The sequence below is a fragment of the Symphodus melops genome (genome assembly GCF_947650265.1).
Source record: "Symphodus melops genome assembly, chromosome: 6".
In the NCBI taxonomy this organism is placed as follows: domain Eukaryota; kingdom Metazoa; phylum Chordata; class Actinopteri; order Labriformes; family Labridae; genus Symphodus; species Symphodus melops.
Genome location: NC_136696.1, coordinates 5,426,557 through 5,443,228, shown reverse-complemented (window position 1 = coordinate 5,443,228; position 16,672 = coordinate 5,426,557). Strand labels below are relative to the sequence as shown.

Here is a 16,672-nt window from a genome sequence, read left to right as displayed (position 1 = left end):
CTGTAGGTCAGGGAGAGGGCAGCGTGTGCCTTGCACAGAGTTACTGTCTTTCGACCAAAGCACTGGGAGTCCAGCTCTTGTGTCAGCCTTGATAAAGTGTCTCTGAGCAAGACAATGATCTGCTTCAGGTCTTTGCTTCAACCTCTGGGAAAAGTGCATCTGTTTTATGGTGACTGGTGGAATATGTAAAATCTTATTGGTAATGCAGGAGAAAGCTCTCGTTGACTAAAAGATGAAAATGAAGAAAAATCCTTCAAATTGAGCAATTTTCAAAAATATAGAGACATTTCAAGCTCAAACTTTTAATGAGGTTTGTTTTTTTATTTAGGCCTGGACAATACAAGAGAAAAAACCTTTTAGAATGCTGAGTTCAATCAAGCCGTAACGATTTGAGGTGGGATAAATAAACAACACTTCAAATGCATAAAATGATGTTTCTAGGCGAGTTATTTACTATTTGGTAAAATTGAAATTAAAATGTTTATTCTAAAGGCAAAAAAAAAAAAAAAAAACGGGCTAAGTGTTGTTTTTTTTGTTTGTGTGGTGGAACCTCACACAGCCTGTCTGCATTTTGATTTCAATCTAATCCATCAATTTACTGCCAAACTCAAACACACCGCTTCTATGGTGAAGTAAACATCAGGGATGCTTTGCTACAAGCTGCTACCGCAGGAACGAGCCTGGCTATGGTGATGACTTCTTCCAAGATTGTGCTTCTATAAGATGCTATCGGTTCACTGTGTTCACAGCATCTGCTTCTAGCAAATATTTGTAGTTTGAGTAAAACATTTAGCCTCAGTGTACTGTTCACCGTTAATAAACTCAAACGTCCAAAATCTTCTTATTCTTTATGTTATGTTAGAAATGTTTCTCCAAATAAACCCTAAAAGCTAACATTTCTGGCTTAAAAATTGACACCAATTAATCTGAGGCTAGCTGATAGCGTTAGCTCCCTCAGACTGCAACAAAATGTATCCAGAAGCACCGTTAATTTTCAAGAAGCACGAGCAGAACTAAAGTAGTAGAATAGTTGATGAAACAAACCTCCCCTATGTAATGTATACAGGTTTGACTGGTTTAATGTGTGTATACATCAGCGTGCAGCTGTCTCTGCGTCAGCAGCACAGTGTATATGTTTTGCTGTCAGCAGGAGGTGAGCAGAGGTGAAACCTCAGCTCATCTGTGCTTCCTTGTTTGGATCTCATCCTTCACAGGTGTTAACTCTCATCTCCAGGCAGGAGCTACAGTCCACAGCTGTAATAGCAGCATATTGATTTCTCTGCACATGCTTTATCATGCATTCAGAGAGTTTGCAACAATGACCTTCTTTAAATAGGCTGTGTTTTTTTTAACATTACACAGAGACAGGAAACACAACATACCATGTCTCAGGAATATTTCTCAGTTCCTCATGATGATGCAAGTCGTCTGGATGTGGTGAGCAAGTTTAGCTTAGTTGGCAACATCAACACTACATCACCCTTGGGTCTTTTATTTATTGAAACTGTCCACGCCAGTACTGATTCAGGGCCTGAGGGGAAACGCTGGCAACCACTGCTCTCATGCTTGTGCCAAAATTCCTTCATGCCAATCTAAGTTTGTTCTACTCCTAAATCCTCTAAATCCTAAAGCACACAAGTTCAGTATATGATACGCTAATTGAGGATTATGAGTCTAATCCACAGACGAGCATCACTTCTATCTCAACACAGCAATGTGAGGAGGTTAATTAGAGATGGAAGGGCCGAGAAGACTCAGTTTTGCGTCTCCTGTCCGGGGCCACGTCTTACAGTGCCCAAATTCTTATAAATCAGGCAATTACTGCTGCAGCTTTACCCCTGTGCCTGGTTTCAACACGTACTGTAGTGCTGAGGGACATCCAGATGGATTCCTCTTACCATTTAGGATGTTCATGAGCAGCCCAAAAAAATTGGAGCTGCAGATTAGCTAAGAAGTTAGGAATGTTGTATTCATGCAGTCACGTCTGTTTGAGCCATTTCTAATTAAATACATGGAGTAGATACTGGAAGGTACCAGCTCAGCTTTACATGGGGCAGCAGTAGCTCAGTCTGTAGGGACTTGTGTTTGGAACCGGAGGGTAGTAGGTCAAGTTCCCGGCACGGACCAAGTCCGGAAATTGGTCTGGTAGCTAAAGAGGTGCCTGTCTACTTTCTGAGCACTGCTGAGGTTCCCTTGAGCAAGGCACAAAAAGCAAAAAAACAAAAGCGGAAAAAAAAAAAACTGCTCTGGAGCGCTTGCTGCAGGACCCCACACTCTAAGAACTCTCCATTAATGCATGTCCATTTGTGCATGTGTTTGTGTAGCATGTCATGAGACTCAGTGTGAAAACAAAGAATTTCCCCTCGTGGGGTTATAAAGTATAAATGATATGAGTCTTAAAATCGGGTGTGAGTTCATCTACATCAATAAAGACAGAAGGCTGTCACCGCATTGTGGGAACACAAAAGAGAAATCGTTGGCGTGTTTAAAAACCAGAACATGCAGACTAACTCCTGTTCACTGTCTACTTTGATTTGAAACGTTTTGTGCAAGTGAAGCAGCGCTCTGTCACTAACGCTTCTGGTCGTTTTTTGGGATAAAATATGGCTGTCGCATTTCTTTTCAAGCTTCAGTACTTTTTGATTCTTTGGATCATTGAAATATCAGGTTCTATCAAAACACACGGTATCATAAAGTGTGATTGTATAGAAAATGTTGACAACTTTATCAGTACAGAGTCTTTGATTGATGTTCTCTTTATTTTTTACTCAATAAAGCAGAGTTGGTGAGACAGACCAAATCTAAATCCCCTCAGATCATACTTTATTTAAATATTGTGCCGTGTTTTAGTTTAGTCAGTAATGACTTGTTGTAGATGATGATGATAGGAATTAGGCACATGATAATAGTGATGATAATAGTGATGATGATGATGAGGACTAATAAGTCTTGACTTCGTACAGTGTTCACTCTATTGCCTGTAGATGACTGTGTTCTGTTCAAACTGGCCTCTAATGGAAATGAGGGAAGGAGCCCAGAAGATCTGAGAGGCCAGAACCTGAAAGCCACAGGACAGGATGCCATCCTGCCGAGGCCACAAAGCTCGCTCTCATAAATATGAGATCATGAGAGGCCCTGCATCTTCCTCACACACACACACACACACGCACACAGGCGGACACATGTCTTTGGCCTTAACCTTATCCAGAGGCACAGGATATTTTTAATCACAAGGAAGCTATTGATACTGATAGTAGAGGGATGAAATAACAATATGTCTATTGATTTTCATCTTCATATTGTATTTCTAGTCAGAGGTGAATTGAAGGGCCAGGAGCTGTTGAAAAGTTGAAGGGAAATGTTTTTGTCTGTTTGAAGTGGGGGGGGGGGGGGGTGCTCCTTCTGTGTGCGTGATTTCCTCAGCTCTGACGTGAAGAGAATAATTCAGCTCATGAGAGCCGCCCTCACTAAGACGACACAGTTGCTCTCACTGCATGAAGGACCTTGGACTGAATCCTCCACATGTAAATGATGAATGTACTGCCCTCCTATAGTGCTTCTCTAGTCTTGTAACCACTCAAAGTGCATGGACAGAATGTGTCTAATGCATTCTTTCACACATCAGCACAAAGACTGCAGGAGCTGGGGTCAAACTGACAACCTTTAGACTGCGAGGCGAGCTACAGACACTTCAGATAAACAAAAATGTGTTGTCAATAGATGATAACTCAAACGTTTTGTTTGTTTGGTTGGCAGAGTTGGTCGTCCCTTAACCAGAAGGTTGGGGGTTCGCTCCCCAGTTCCTGCAGCTACACTTTGTCGGCGGCGTATAAATGTGATTTAGTTCATTCTGATGATTATTTTAAATGGCCTCTACCATCGTAGTGAATGGATGTGACCTGGGGTGTAACACTGCGTTGAGCCGTCAGAAGACTAGAAAAGCACTGTACAAGCTCAAGCTCCATTTACCTTACACTATTACTATTGACATGTACCTCATAGAACCCTTCTTTAAAATTACAGGGCTGTCCCTTTAAGGCATGATAGCTATAAAATCTGACCACCACGGCTGCTTGACAGAAGATACCAAACAACCACTTGAGTCTTTATTTGTTTAGTGCCATTTCATAAGAAGCGTTACCTCTCAGACACTTTACAAAAAGCAGGTAAAAGACTTTACTTTTACCTGAACTAGACCGCTCCATTACAGAGACCATCAGGAGCACTTTAGCGTAGCAGCTAAAGGTATAGTGCACCTACAATGCAACAAATAATGTAATGAATTACTGTGAAAGTTACGGTGGTATTATTATTATAGCATGGTGTAATTGTGAGTTTCTGTTTACCACAGGTCATAAACTAAAACCTGTTTCATGACGCTGAATAATGACCGCAGGGTGTCAGAGGACAAACAGAATGATTGAAAGGAGAGACATGATGTTCCCTAAAAGCTCAAGAGGCAGAGAGGATGGAGGGAATGTCACAGTGAACCAGGAACAGAGAGACTGAACATCTGACGTCCCCTCCGAGCAGACGACTGACATGTTCAACCTTCACCAGGGATACATCATAATAATACTAATAATACATTTTATTTAAGGGCGCCTTTCATGACACTCAAGGTCACCTTACAGAGAAATAACACAACATAATAGAAACATGAACACAACAAAGTAAAAGACAACACAATAGAAACAAGAACACAGTCATGACATGTATAGCTTCAAACAGTACATTAGTCATGTTTTTATAACTCAATCGTTTGCTGAGTCACATGTTACACATCATTGTTTAACTGATCCTGTAAGTTTCTCATCTCTTTTTCTTGATGTTCTTTCGCTCATGTTTGTCTCTCTCATCATTACCATCGTTCTCTCTTCCAGTGCAGCCTCTTTATATCTAACTCCTTCTGAACTATCATTTCTCTCCCTTTGCTTACTCTCACCTCGTCTTCTGGTTACAACACCCCCCACCCCATCCATTTATACTCCTGGCCTTGTCTGGTTGCTGTGGCGACCAAGTGTTTCGCCTCTCTATCAACACATTCCGCACGCCCATGTCCAAGGGCGGCATGACACAAACACTTACACAACACACACTGTCACACAATGATAGCGAGCTTGAAATAGACAGCTTGTTGTCACCGCAGTATGAATCTGCAAACAGTCTTCACGCTGCCTTCAAAAAACAAGGTTAACTGTAATTGTCCTTTTTGGCTCAAGTCTTTGTGACTTACACGGACTGTGGGTAGTTGATTGTTTGCTAAACTCCAAAAACATTCAGATTACTGTTGGGCTATAGGCCATGTTTGCATTCACTGTATAGAGTGGCGAAGTCCCGCCTTTCTATTTCTGGTACATGGGACCTCAAAATCTGATGCATGTATTGCTACGGTAAGATGACGGTTACTTTCTGGTTTGAATTGTGTTATGAATTTCATTAATGTTGTTTGTGGTCTTTTAAAGGTGAAATCTGAAAAATCTGAGCACATTTGTTTTAGTTCATATGAGTGAGTACATCATCAGTGTGCATATACTGGAACATTTTGAATCTTCACAAAATGTCATGCTAAAGTTATCTTTGCATTCATCTCGTCATACGAAGACACAGCAGAGCGTTCTCCTCCACTATACTGGGTAAAAAGATCTGCACATGTCAGTCAGCCTCCTCTGAATTATATTACTGGATGAAGAGAGAGCCTCGAGCGATCTCTGGGGATTGTTTGTTTTTTCTTTGTGCGCTGGCCTTAAGCTCCGTTTTCTATACACTAATAGCTTCAATGCATCCTCACAATTCTTATAGGCTGAAAACTCAACAGAACTCATTATGTGTGTGTGGATGCATGCCCAGCCTTAATTATTCAATGCCATTAGCCTGTAGAGTTACATGAAGTCAGAGGCAGAATGGCGCCAGTTAAAGACGCCACACACACACACACACACACACACACACACCTAGAGGCGGCGATGTTAAATCTAGTTGAAGCGATTTCTTTTTATCATATCGCAGCTCAAAAACTAAAAAAATCCCTGAACAAGTCCCAGCTGTTTGTCACATCATGGCAACCAGTCGTATGGACAGATCATCTCTGTCTCCCTCCTCTCGCTGTATCAGTTGTTATTGTGGCATCTTGTGCACAATTATAACAGGGGAGGAAATTAAGGGCCAGCTGCTGTTCAGCAGCCGCACACATAAACACACACACACACATACACGCACACACACACACACACATGCACAACATCTGACATCAGAAAAACACTTTGTGTCTCGATGGACTCTTGAAGGGAGAGTGGGAAGAAGACGAGAGGGAGATGAACAGAGGGATGAGATAAAGGGAGGGAGGGAGGGAGCTGTCAGACGGGTTGCTGCCTGTTGTTGTGGAAACCAACTAGCTGTGTGTGTGTGTGTGTGTGTGTGTGTGTGTGTGTGTGTGTGTGTGTGTGTGTGTGTGTGTGTGAACAACACCCCTCTGGTGATCATGGTCCCTCCACTCATTATAGAATAAAACAAGCAGCTCACTTCAGTGTACTTTTAAGAGGAGGTAAACCCTCTGAATAGTTCAATTCACTGGTTTTTAAAACAAACAATTTAATCCTTTCAGGATCTTCTTTGGGTGAAGTTGTTGAATAAGAACTCAAATAAAGGGGTCAAAGTTCATACACTAACTCTGTGATATGATTTCTATGATGTCTCTGATATACAAAAAATAAATGTCAAGTGTGAACTGTAAAAATGCTTTTGCTAAGATACACAAATTTAAATCCTGATTCACATAGGCTACAAAACACAAATGCAGGGGTCGAAATCCTTCCCTGAGTGTGCTGCACAGCAAACAGTATCTTTGTGCTCGGGTGCTGTTTTGCAGTCATTAGTGGGTAAATTAACCTTTTTCAAGAAAATCAGACTCATTAGAACAATCGTTTAATTCACACAAGTGTTTTTGGACCAAACAGTTGAGGCCTTTTGGGAGAGGAACTAAGGGACTTTATGTTGTCTGCCTTCACACTCTTATAGTACCTTGTCTGAAGCAGGAGCTCAAACGGTTCCTCTTAACAGGGTTCTAGGAACTAAAAAAAGTTCATAGTTCCTGCAGTGCAGAACCAATAAAAAACAGTGAGGTTTCCAACAGTTTCTAGAACTTAAAAAGGTTTGAAAACGCCTCATGGTGCTAAAAGCCGCGCTCAGTGAGGGTGAAAAAGTGAGAGCTGCATGGTGGGGACTTTTTTAAAATAAAAAACTGAGGTACGTATGAAACCTGACTGCTCTCAAAATGAAAAAAATCTCCCCATATTTTGACTCTCAGCTTAAAAACGCTTGAAAAATAGAAAATGAAAGTTATTATCTTTGGATATTCCTTTCAAACGTATATTAACAAAATGATGATGATTGAATGGAGCGAACAGGAATCCCCAGCTGCGTCATGGAGAAGATGATGCTTTATATGACGTGTGGTCTCACTACGGCTTTCTCATTTCGACTGAGCTGACTGTACGACACATCATGCCTTTAACTTTGTGTGTGTGTGTGTGTTTTTCCTGTGTAACACACACCCACTTATTGATCAGAACGTGAAGCTTTGAGTTGGTGTGTGCACGTTTGACTTTATAGATTCCTTCCAGCCGGGTTAAGAAGGTCATAGTATGGGAAGTGCCTCTGCTGCACACTAACATTCAGACGTTTGAAGTTTTTGAGTGTGTGTGTTGTAGTTGAGGCGTTGTGTATGTGTGTGTGTGTTTGAAGTGTGTGTCAGTCTGCCGCCTTCCTGCAGTGCTGAGCTCCCTTTGATTTGTGGTCCCTCCCCCTCTCCTCTCTCCTCTCCTTCTCTTTTGTTATTTTCAGCATCCTCCCTTTGTCTCTCGCCTCCTTCTCCTCTTTCCTATATCTCTCTCTTCTCCTTGTCTCATTTATTTCTGCTTGTCTCTCTTTCTTCATCATATCATTGTTTCCCTTTTTCCCCCGCTCCCTCTCAAGCGCCCTCCTCTCTCCTTTTTCCTAAAGCTTGTGTCTCTTGTCATCCTCTCATCTTATTTTCTCTTTTCATCTTCAGGTTAATCCTATTACTATTTCTACTGTATATTTCTAGTCAGTCCTTCCCAATAGATCGATGCATTAAGATCTGTGCAAGCCAGGCACCTGATTGGCTTGTTCAGTGGCCAGTAATGAGAGTTCATTAGTCTATGGGTTGCTGCAGCTGCATGATTAACGCACACACACCACCACACTAGGTGGATATTAGATAACGGCTGTGTGCAGATGTGTGCATGCAGAATTTGGGAGTGTGTTCAGATGGAGATAGAGCCACAGAGATAAATCGTAAACCCAGTGAGAGAGAGAGAGAGACTGCCTCATGAAAGTGAGATTTGTCACTGCTGAAAAATAAACCGTATCCTAGCAACAGAGAGCACCATGATCCCACACCTGAGATTTTGGGGAGTGTGGTTTTCTTGTGTCCTGTTTTCACGCATGTTATCGAAATGTTTGACATATTTCAGTCTCCTTTTATTTTATTCTTCCTGCTGTAGCTGTACAGCTGACTTCTTCCCTTTTCAGCGAAGGAGCGAACACATCCTCTCTGGAGCTGCCCAGCGCAGTGGCACTCCTCCACTGTTGGCTGCACTGAGGCATCACTGCTTGGTTCAGGAGCATGTTTCACTGTCACCCTTTGCTTTCAGTGGAAGGACCAGCTGGGACCTGCCTGTGTACAGTTGGCATGTTCCCGCTCGCTGTCACACAGTCCAGACACACGCAGGTTTGGGTACTTGGCCGTCCTAAACTGCTTGTAGGTGTGAATGTGAGAATGAATGTGTCTGCTAGTGTGCCAGCCCCTGTAATAGACTGGCAACCAATGCATGCTGGGATAGGCTCCAGCATCCAGCAACCTTGCACACACTAAGCGGTTCCGAAAATGAATGGATCCCTGACTTAGGCCCCCCACACACACACAACAACGATTTCAGCTGAAAACGGTTGATTTTTTTATTGTTCATGAACACAAAAGTGGAGTTTGAGGTACCGTCTCTGTCATTCTGTAAACCGATAAAATAAAGTTATGCTGGGAAATAACTTTTCCGTCAGCACATGCGCATTACTTTCATAGTGCGCGAGGACAACAACAATACTGGACTCAGTTCTGCTTGTGCTGCTCTCTCTTGAACGATTGAATTTCACAACGTTTCTCCAGCAAAGTACATTTACTTCTATTTCAACGTCTATTCACCGAGTACTGAATCCGCCTAAACACGTTTGAAAGGCAGCCAAAAGAGGCTGCTGTTATTTATTCTTGTTTCATTACAGAGTCACACATCCAACTACTGGCCTGGCATGTGTGGTGTCTTCAGGACTTGTAGTTCTTTTTGTGGATCCATCTTGGCATGTTTTTTATCTACATGTCGCTAATGATAGCAGTAAAGGTTGATCTATCTCTTAAAGCCTCTGTGCACCCACACAGGTGGTTGAGACCATGATCAGACCTCTTCTCCAGAATATGTGGGTGTGGTCAAGTTTGTCTGACTGAGTGACAGCTCCTCTCGCCTGTCGAATCCTGAACACACCGTTTGGGAAGAAGGACTTGATGAGCTGCTGTCACACTGGTTGGAGATAAGAATTTAAGGCATCATAAATTGTCACCACATTTTCACCTTTTGACGTCCTCTCCTGGTCTAATCAGCCAGAGTAATTACAAACACCTGTGTGGCTGTCACACTGTAGAGAGGGCTTTAATGCTACGTTCCATTCACCTCGGAACTGGGAATGACGTCACACCCGTGTTCAGCGTATTCCACTTACAAGTCGGAAAAGCAACATGGACACCTCCAGGAGTAGCTTTGTTTTGTTAGCTAATATCACATGATAACAACACACTACATGATAGTGTGTGCACAAAAACAAAATGACAACATGTCCACAGAGAGAACTCTGTGATATGATACTATCTGAGTGTTTGACTTGGTTAAACAAAAAGAGGAGCAAGCTGCTAATAAACACTGTAGTGACAGCTATAACGTACAGTCGACGCGTGTCGCCGCCATGTTGGATTCTAACTCGGGCTATTCTGAATTGCTCCGGCTTTCCGACGAGTGAATACAACTTCTGGGGGCGTTCCAGTTGACTCTATCAACTGGGAACACGGAATTTCCCACTTCCCAGAGCAACTGGAATGCAGCATAAGTCATTAAATCCTCGTATTATAAGCTTAACCTTACAAATAAGAAGTTCTTATCTCCAGTTGTTCGTCAAACCCCAACTAAAGTGTCTCCTGCTGCATATATTTAGTGTCATGACCGCTGTGACATGTCTCTACATTGACTCAATGGATCTCTTCTGAACATGTAAACAGACACTGACACTTTCCAGGTGACGAATCGTCAAGATTTCTTGGATCTCTCGATTACTATTACTCGAACCTTAATGAGGTTTTTGTTCTGTAATGTCTCAACAAAGGTTGGTTTGATTGCTGTCACCTTAAGGTCAGATATTCATTTAAACCGAGGAATGAACTTTAAATACTTTGGCGACCCTAAAACCTTTAAGGCGCTTAATAAATCTGCCTCGTTCAACTGTGGAGGTCAAGACTAGTCCTGAGGAAACACATAGAGTTCGTGTGTGTGTGCATTTGGTTTTGACCGGTTCAATGTGTTTTTGGCTACAGCCCTTTATTCAATTGCCCTCTTGTCCCCCGATGTGTGTGAGAACCGACGGTGCATTTTAGGAGGCAGAAAGCCAGAAAAACATGTCAGAGTGCATAGCATCAGAGGGGCTCAGAATAGTGCCTTCAGGGAAGCAGCACACACACACTCACATCCACACACACACACACACACACACACACTCACACTCACACCCACACACACACACACATTACTAGCTCTCTACCAGAGCTGTATAAATCCCCTGCAGCTTTATAAAACAGATACATAAACAGTTCAGACACACACACACACACACACACACACACACACACACACACACACACACACACACACACTTAATACATGGCCTCTCCCCCTCACTTCCCTCCGCACTGGTTGACTGGTTGTGCCAGCATCATTTGACAGGCACATGGAGCTGTCTCCCCGTGCCAAGTCAAAACACTGCATCACTAGGAACAGGACCACCATGCTTCTCCCCTGTCAGCCCCCGTTAGGATCGCCAATCATCAGTGCTGGTCTTATGTATTAAATGGGGGCTTTTTAGCTCCTGGTCTGCCTCACTGTTGCCGTATTTGTGACAGGGTGAAATCAGTGCCGAAGTAAGCACTGTGTCGAGGCCCATGCACAATGACACTACATCTTTGCAGCTCGGCCACTGACACAGGAGTTGGTGTTGGTGTTAAATTCACCAGATGTGTTCGGTCCGTCTCTGCACTGTTTAGGGAAGTGGAGCTGACTTTTTTCAGTGTGTTTGCCCCCTCACAGGCTCCGCTGCTTCTCAGCTATGGAGCACTCTGCCATCGATACTCAAGTCTTTTGTTTTTGCCAGATTCCGAAGCAATGAGCAGATTGAGGAGGACAGGAAGTCAGAAAAAAACATCCGGTTTATTTTCACCATGAAACGTTTTGTTTTGATTCCTCTGCCTCTGTTCCACATCGGGACGCTCACATTACACTGTGCGTCACTTGTTTCTAGTTTTTCTAAGTGTTGAGGATGTTAAAGTGTTGGAGTGCTGTAGTTCGAATGGGATGCCATTGTAATGACAGGTAACCATGTTTATTAATCATCTTATTCAATCATAAATAGTTGCAATATGATTTTTGCTGTAATTGAGCAGCCCTAAAGCACAATCCAATCTCAGGTCAGAAAGTTTCTTTGAGAATAAATGAATAATGTTTTTCACTGAATCGCTTGGACAGGCCTGCAATCAGTCACTCATGAAGACAATTGGCATTTTCGTGTGCGTGACTATAAGAAGAGATTTCTCAAGGGTTCCATACTCACCTCAGGGATCAGAATCTCAGGTGCTGAAAGAGAAAAAGGACACAGACTGTATTCCCCGGAGTAAGACGGAGGGAGGAAATATTCTCCCTCAGGTGCACAGCATGATGAATAGAGCGAGAAAAAGAGCAGAGAGGGAGCATGGGAGATGGTCCTCAGGGGGTTTACACACAGGCACACACAACGCATGTATGTGATATAGTGTGTGTGTGTGTGTGTGTGTGTGTGTGTGTGTGTGTGTGTGTGTGATCCTGGAGAGTGAATCAGGTTCATGATGCACCCAGCATTAATGTCATCACATTTCCATGCCTCTGCAGGACAGCCAAATGTCATCCGTTGCTTTGTCAGTTCAGACCGCGGATACAGTATCCTGCTTTTCTGTGTCTGCTGTTTGCAAACACACACAGACACGCACTCTTCTGTCGAGCGAACAGATCATACGCTCCGTGAGGTCACGGCCATTTGTCATTGGTAGAGATATGACTGGACTGTTTTTAAGGTTCAGATCATGTTCCTATCATCGGTGTGGACAATGTTGTAAAAAGAACCTTTCAGTGAAACACAGAGACAATGAAGTCATAGCATGTGTTAAGTATTCCACGTTGTCTTATCTTTAAAAAGTGTGTAACCGTAGTTAGATATGTCAGCCAATTTACACATTTTGTTCCTTTATATTGTTGTGCTTTAATTCCCCTCTGTGTTCAGTCTGTCAGCTGGAGCTGTTGGTACAGTTAATCAGCCCAGGTTAAAAATAGACACGGATCCATTAAATAAATACATCATCTCCGTCATACATAATACCTGAAGTGTAAATCTCCTGCCCCCAGATGTTATCTGACTGCTCAGCGTTTTTCAGTGTCTTTCGTGTTTCTGCCCAGAAGTGATTCAGATCGGGTTTTCGTCTTAGTTGAATGACACATCTGTTAATCAGAACTGATTTGGCTCACAGAAAGTGGCCATGTGAAAAAAGAAGTGTGAGAAAAACGAGGTATTTTTCACACATCAAAAAGTCAAAAAATACATCTTCATGCATTGAGCTGAAGTATCCTGAATTCTCCTGACTGTGACCCAAATGTGTTATAATTGAAATGTGTGCTCTTCTATGTATCACTGTGCTGCTGAACAGTTAGCCTGTTAATTGTATCTGTTTAAAAATAGACTTTTATAATCAAAGTGTCGTAAAAAAACAACCACATACTGAACTGTTACAGGGGCCGGCTGAATCTGCTGTGGTAGTAATGAAGCTGGACTAAAAATAGTAATATGTGTTACATGTAGTGGTGAGCTGAAAAGAAACAACTGAACTTGTTACAGAAACCAGAGAGTCAGCAGCCAGGCTCGCAAATAAGAGTGGCTGTGCTTGTGTTTAAGCTACATGCTAACTTTATGATATGATCGTATGAACTCGGGATGTGCACTTTTAGACAACTTAACTGAACATTTTCACCCTCGCTTGTGGGCAGCAGAATTATGTCCAAACCAATCATTATTTTTGGGGCAGACGTCCTGTCAGTTTCATGCTACCCTGATTTAAAAACAACAGCAACAAAAAAAAAAAAACAAGCACAGTGAATGATGTGTCTCATAGAAGCAACACAGTTTGGCAGTATTTTAATCTAAAAAATTATGAACACATGTAACATATAATATAATGTATGCAGGTTAAGCTGGCATATTACCGGAGCAGTTTGTTTTGTGTAACCACATTGAGCAGATGCACGTGGATGTTAAAATGCAGGGAGGGCTTAAGGATGGTCACACTCACTACAACATCACTAACAAGCGAACACCAAATTCCAATGTTTCCCCGCAGACTGTTATAAACAGTTTTCTCAATGATGAGTTTCTTTATTTTACCTTTAGTTATTCTGAACTTAAATGTCCATGAAACTGACCAAGATACTGAGGAACAACCCTATTCAGTCATTGTTGTTGCAGTAAATACCAAGTAGTACTTAACTGTGCTGCTGGAGGGTCATTAGTGTTACAATTAAAAGGCCAAACTAATGACAATTAATAGTGAGGCAGAAATGTCTAAAGTTGTAATTAAAAATTCTTTTGTTTTTGATCTATGACACTCTCGCTGAGAGACCTGAGGAAGTAAGAATTTCTGTTTTTGCTTTAGACCTCATTCAAACGTATTCGCTCCCTCCAACATCACCCTATACAGGACAAAAAGAGGAAGTAGATTTAGTCCTGCCCCTCCCCCTTCACTGTGGAGCCACATGAGGTCTACTCTGCTGCTGTCGTTGATCTGTCATGATGGCGTGCAGGTGAATCAAATGCAAATATTAGGACACACAGTGGTAACATGCTCTCACTTAGCATTAGCCTAATTAGCCTGGATCATATACACTGGCTCATTTCCAAACTACAGCCACACGACAGCACAATCACAAACCACAATCATCTGATCTTCTATTTTAAAGAACAACAACTCATGACTGCTGTAATGGAAGGCAAGGCATGTTATACCTGACAACAGGGACATCTATCTACTTTGGAATCTATTGTTTTCTTCCTCCTCATTCTGCCTCTCTTTCTTTTCTCTTCTGCCGTGTCCTAGTTTCCCTGCTTGGTGACATACACATTGGCTTGTACGTACTTACGCTGTACAAGCAAAGAGAGGGCAGTGGAAGTGTGTATGTGCTCCACTACATATGTCTAAGCGTGTGTTGCTGCTGCGCCTTGTTCATTTAAATTATGAAGGAAATTTAGATATATATTTCATGGCTGGCCTTTATTAAGAAACCAGGCATTTGGCAGAGCGTGATGGCTGCAGAGGCTCTTTGTGGTGTGTGTGTGTGTGTGTGTGTGTGTGTGTGTGTGTGTGTGTGTGTGTGTGTGTGTGTGTGTGTGTGTGTGTGTGTGTGTGTGTGTGTGTGTGTGTGTGTGTGTGTGTGTGTGTGTGTGTGTGTGTGTGTGTGTGTGTGTGTGTGTGTGTGTGTGTGTGGACTTCCATGATGATGAGAGTGTATATATATTTTTTAGAGGAATGGAAAGGGTAAAGGTTTGCTGCTTTTCAATTTTCCAGCTTTGTTGCTGAGTGTATTTTTATGTCGAGGGTCAGCATGGACACTTGTCCATCCAGGCTATTCCATAATGGATTTCTATTTAATCAAGTTTCATGTTGTGCTTAAAGGGGATATCTTATGGCTAACCTGAGTGTCTACCAACCAAAAGATGTGAAATAAATCCATCCAGTCCTTTGCTTGTGTTCTGCACAAGTCTTACAGCACAGAGAAAAAAGCTCTGTTTAAAATGTATTCTCTTTATAACATCACAGAGGAGTTCTGGGGAACAAAATCCCCTCCCCTGGTATCTCCACCCATGGACCATGGTCAGCTTTAGAGTACTTCTGACCAGTGCTCATTGTGGCTGGGTTAAAAAAAGGTTCATCTCCACTTCCCCCGGTAAAGAATAGCAGTGTTCAGATAGAACATTTGTTTGTATTGAGTTTGTCTTGACTCTGTCTTATCCTGACATTAGCAGCAGCTTTAGACCTTAAGTCAAGTATCAGCCTTTCCTCTGCTTCTGTTATTAGAAGCCCCGCCCCTTCTTCTTCTGATTGGTCGGTGAGGGAGAAGTGACGATGGTGGTGTCAAATGAGACGGCTGTGAGCTCAGCTGCAATAAACAATACGTAAAAATACTGAACTGCATTGCTTTTGTATTGAAAGATGAGCGAATCAAAACCTTGTTACTCGCTTCAGGCCTGAATGTGTTAGCATGTTGTTAGTCAGCTGACACTATGGGCAGGCGATCACGCCGCTTTAGTGCCGCTAAAAGCTACGAAATGTGCAAATGACACAAAAAGACCTCACCCACAAAGCAGCTACAACCCATTCGTATGAATTCCTCCCTGTGTTTGTTTTAAATGAGCATTACTTTCAATAGTGTTCGACAGTAGATGAGGATCAATTCATTGAAAATGACAATGTTCCTGTGAAGAGTGCGTTCAGTATGTCAACATGGTCCAAACACATATTTAAAACATATCAATTTTCTGTCAGTACTCATGAAAAGTCTCCTCTCCTTTTGTGTGTAAAGTCATCAGTAAAGCCGTTTCCTAGTCCGGTGTATCGTTGAGAAATATCATGTGTGTTGAAGTGACGGGTAAAATAATGGCTCAGGAGCATTTATAGCTCTGTCTAATCAAAGCCATTAAACATGACATCAGTGTTTGTATTACTTCAACGATGTTTACCTTCTTTACTTTAAGTATACATGACTGTCAATCCTTTGTAAATATAAGCCCGACTTTCTGAGGACAGTTCAATGTGCAGGCACAGTGACTCAAAGTGACCGTCATAAATTATTACTCCGGCCGTTCAGTTATTAATGCCACCAGCTGCTGATAATCTAAAAAGTGCAGTGAAAAATGTGTTAAAAGTGAGAAATAACCCAGTTAGAAATGAAAAGCAGCAGAGAAGTCCAGAAGCAGCGCGCCTGCACTGCAGCTCAGCAGAGAGTGAGAAGAGAAGCTTTATAATTCAACCTCACGTTGGTGCAGATTTACTCTCTCATCTCTGTAAGAAAGCTTACCCAAAACACAACATGGATAAAACGCTCTGAAATGCTCATCCACTTCGTGACTCAGACGATTTAGATGACTTGAATCTCCGATCACTGCAGCATCTATTCTTATCATGAATGGAACGGATTCAGCTGTGGAAAAACATCATCTGTTGCTAAAACCCCTCGCTTTTACTGAGGAATAGATTTTTTATTTGCTTTGA

The 16,672-nt window shown here is 42.2% G+C and overlaps 1 protein-coding gene across 1 annotated transcript in view; it reads left to right on the top strand.

Moving 5' to 3' along the window:
* The window catches only part of LOC306825090 (guanine nucleotide-binding protein G(o) subunit alpha-like), an 86,190-nt gene that overhangs the window by 23,771 nt on the left and 45,747 nt on the right, over positions 1-16,672 (top strand). The gene's annotated exons all lie outside the window — the stretch shown is intronic.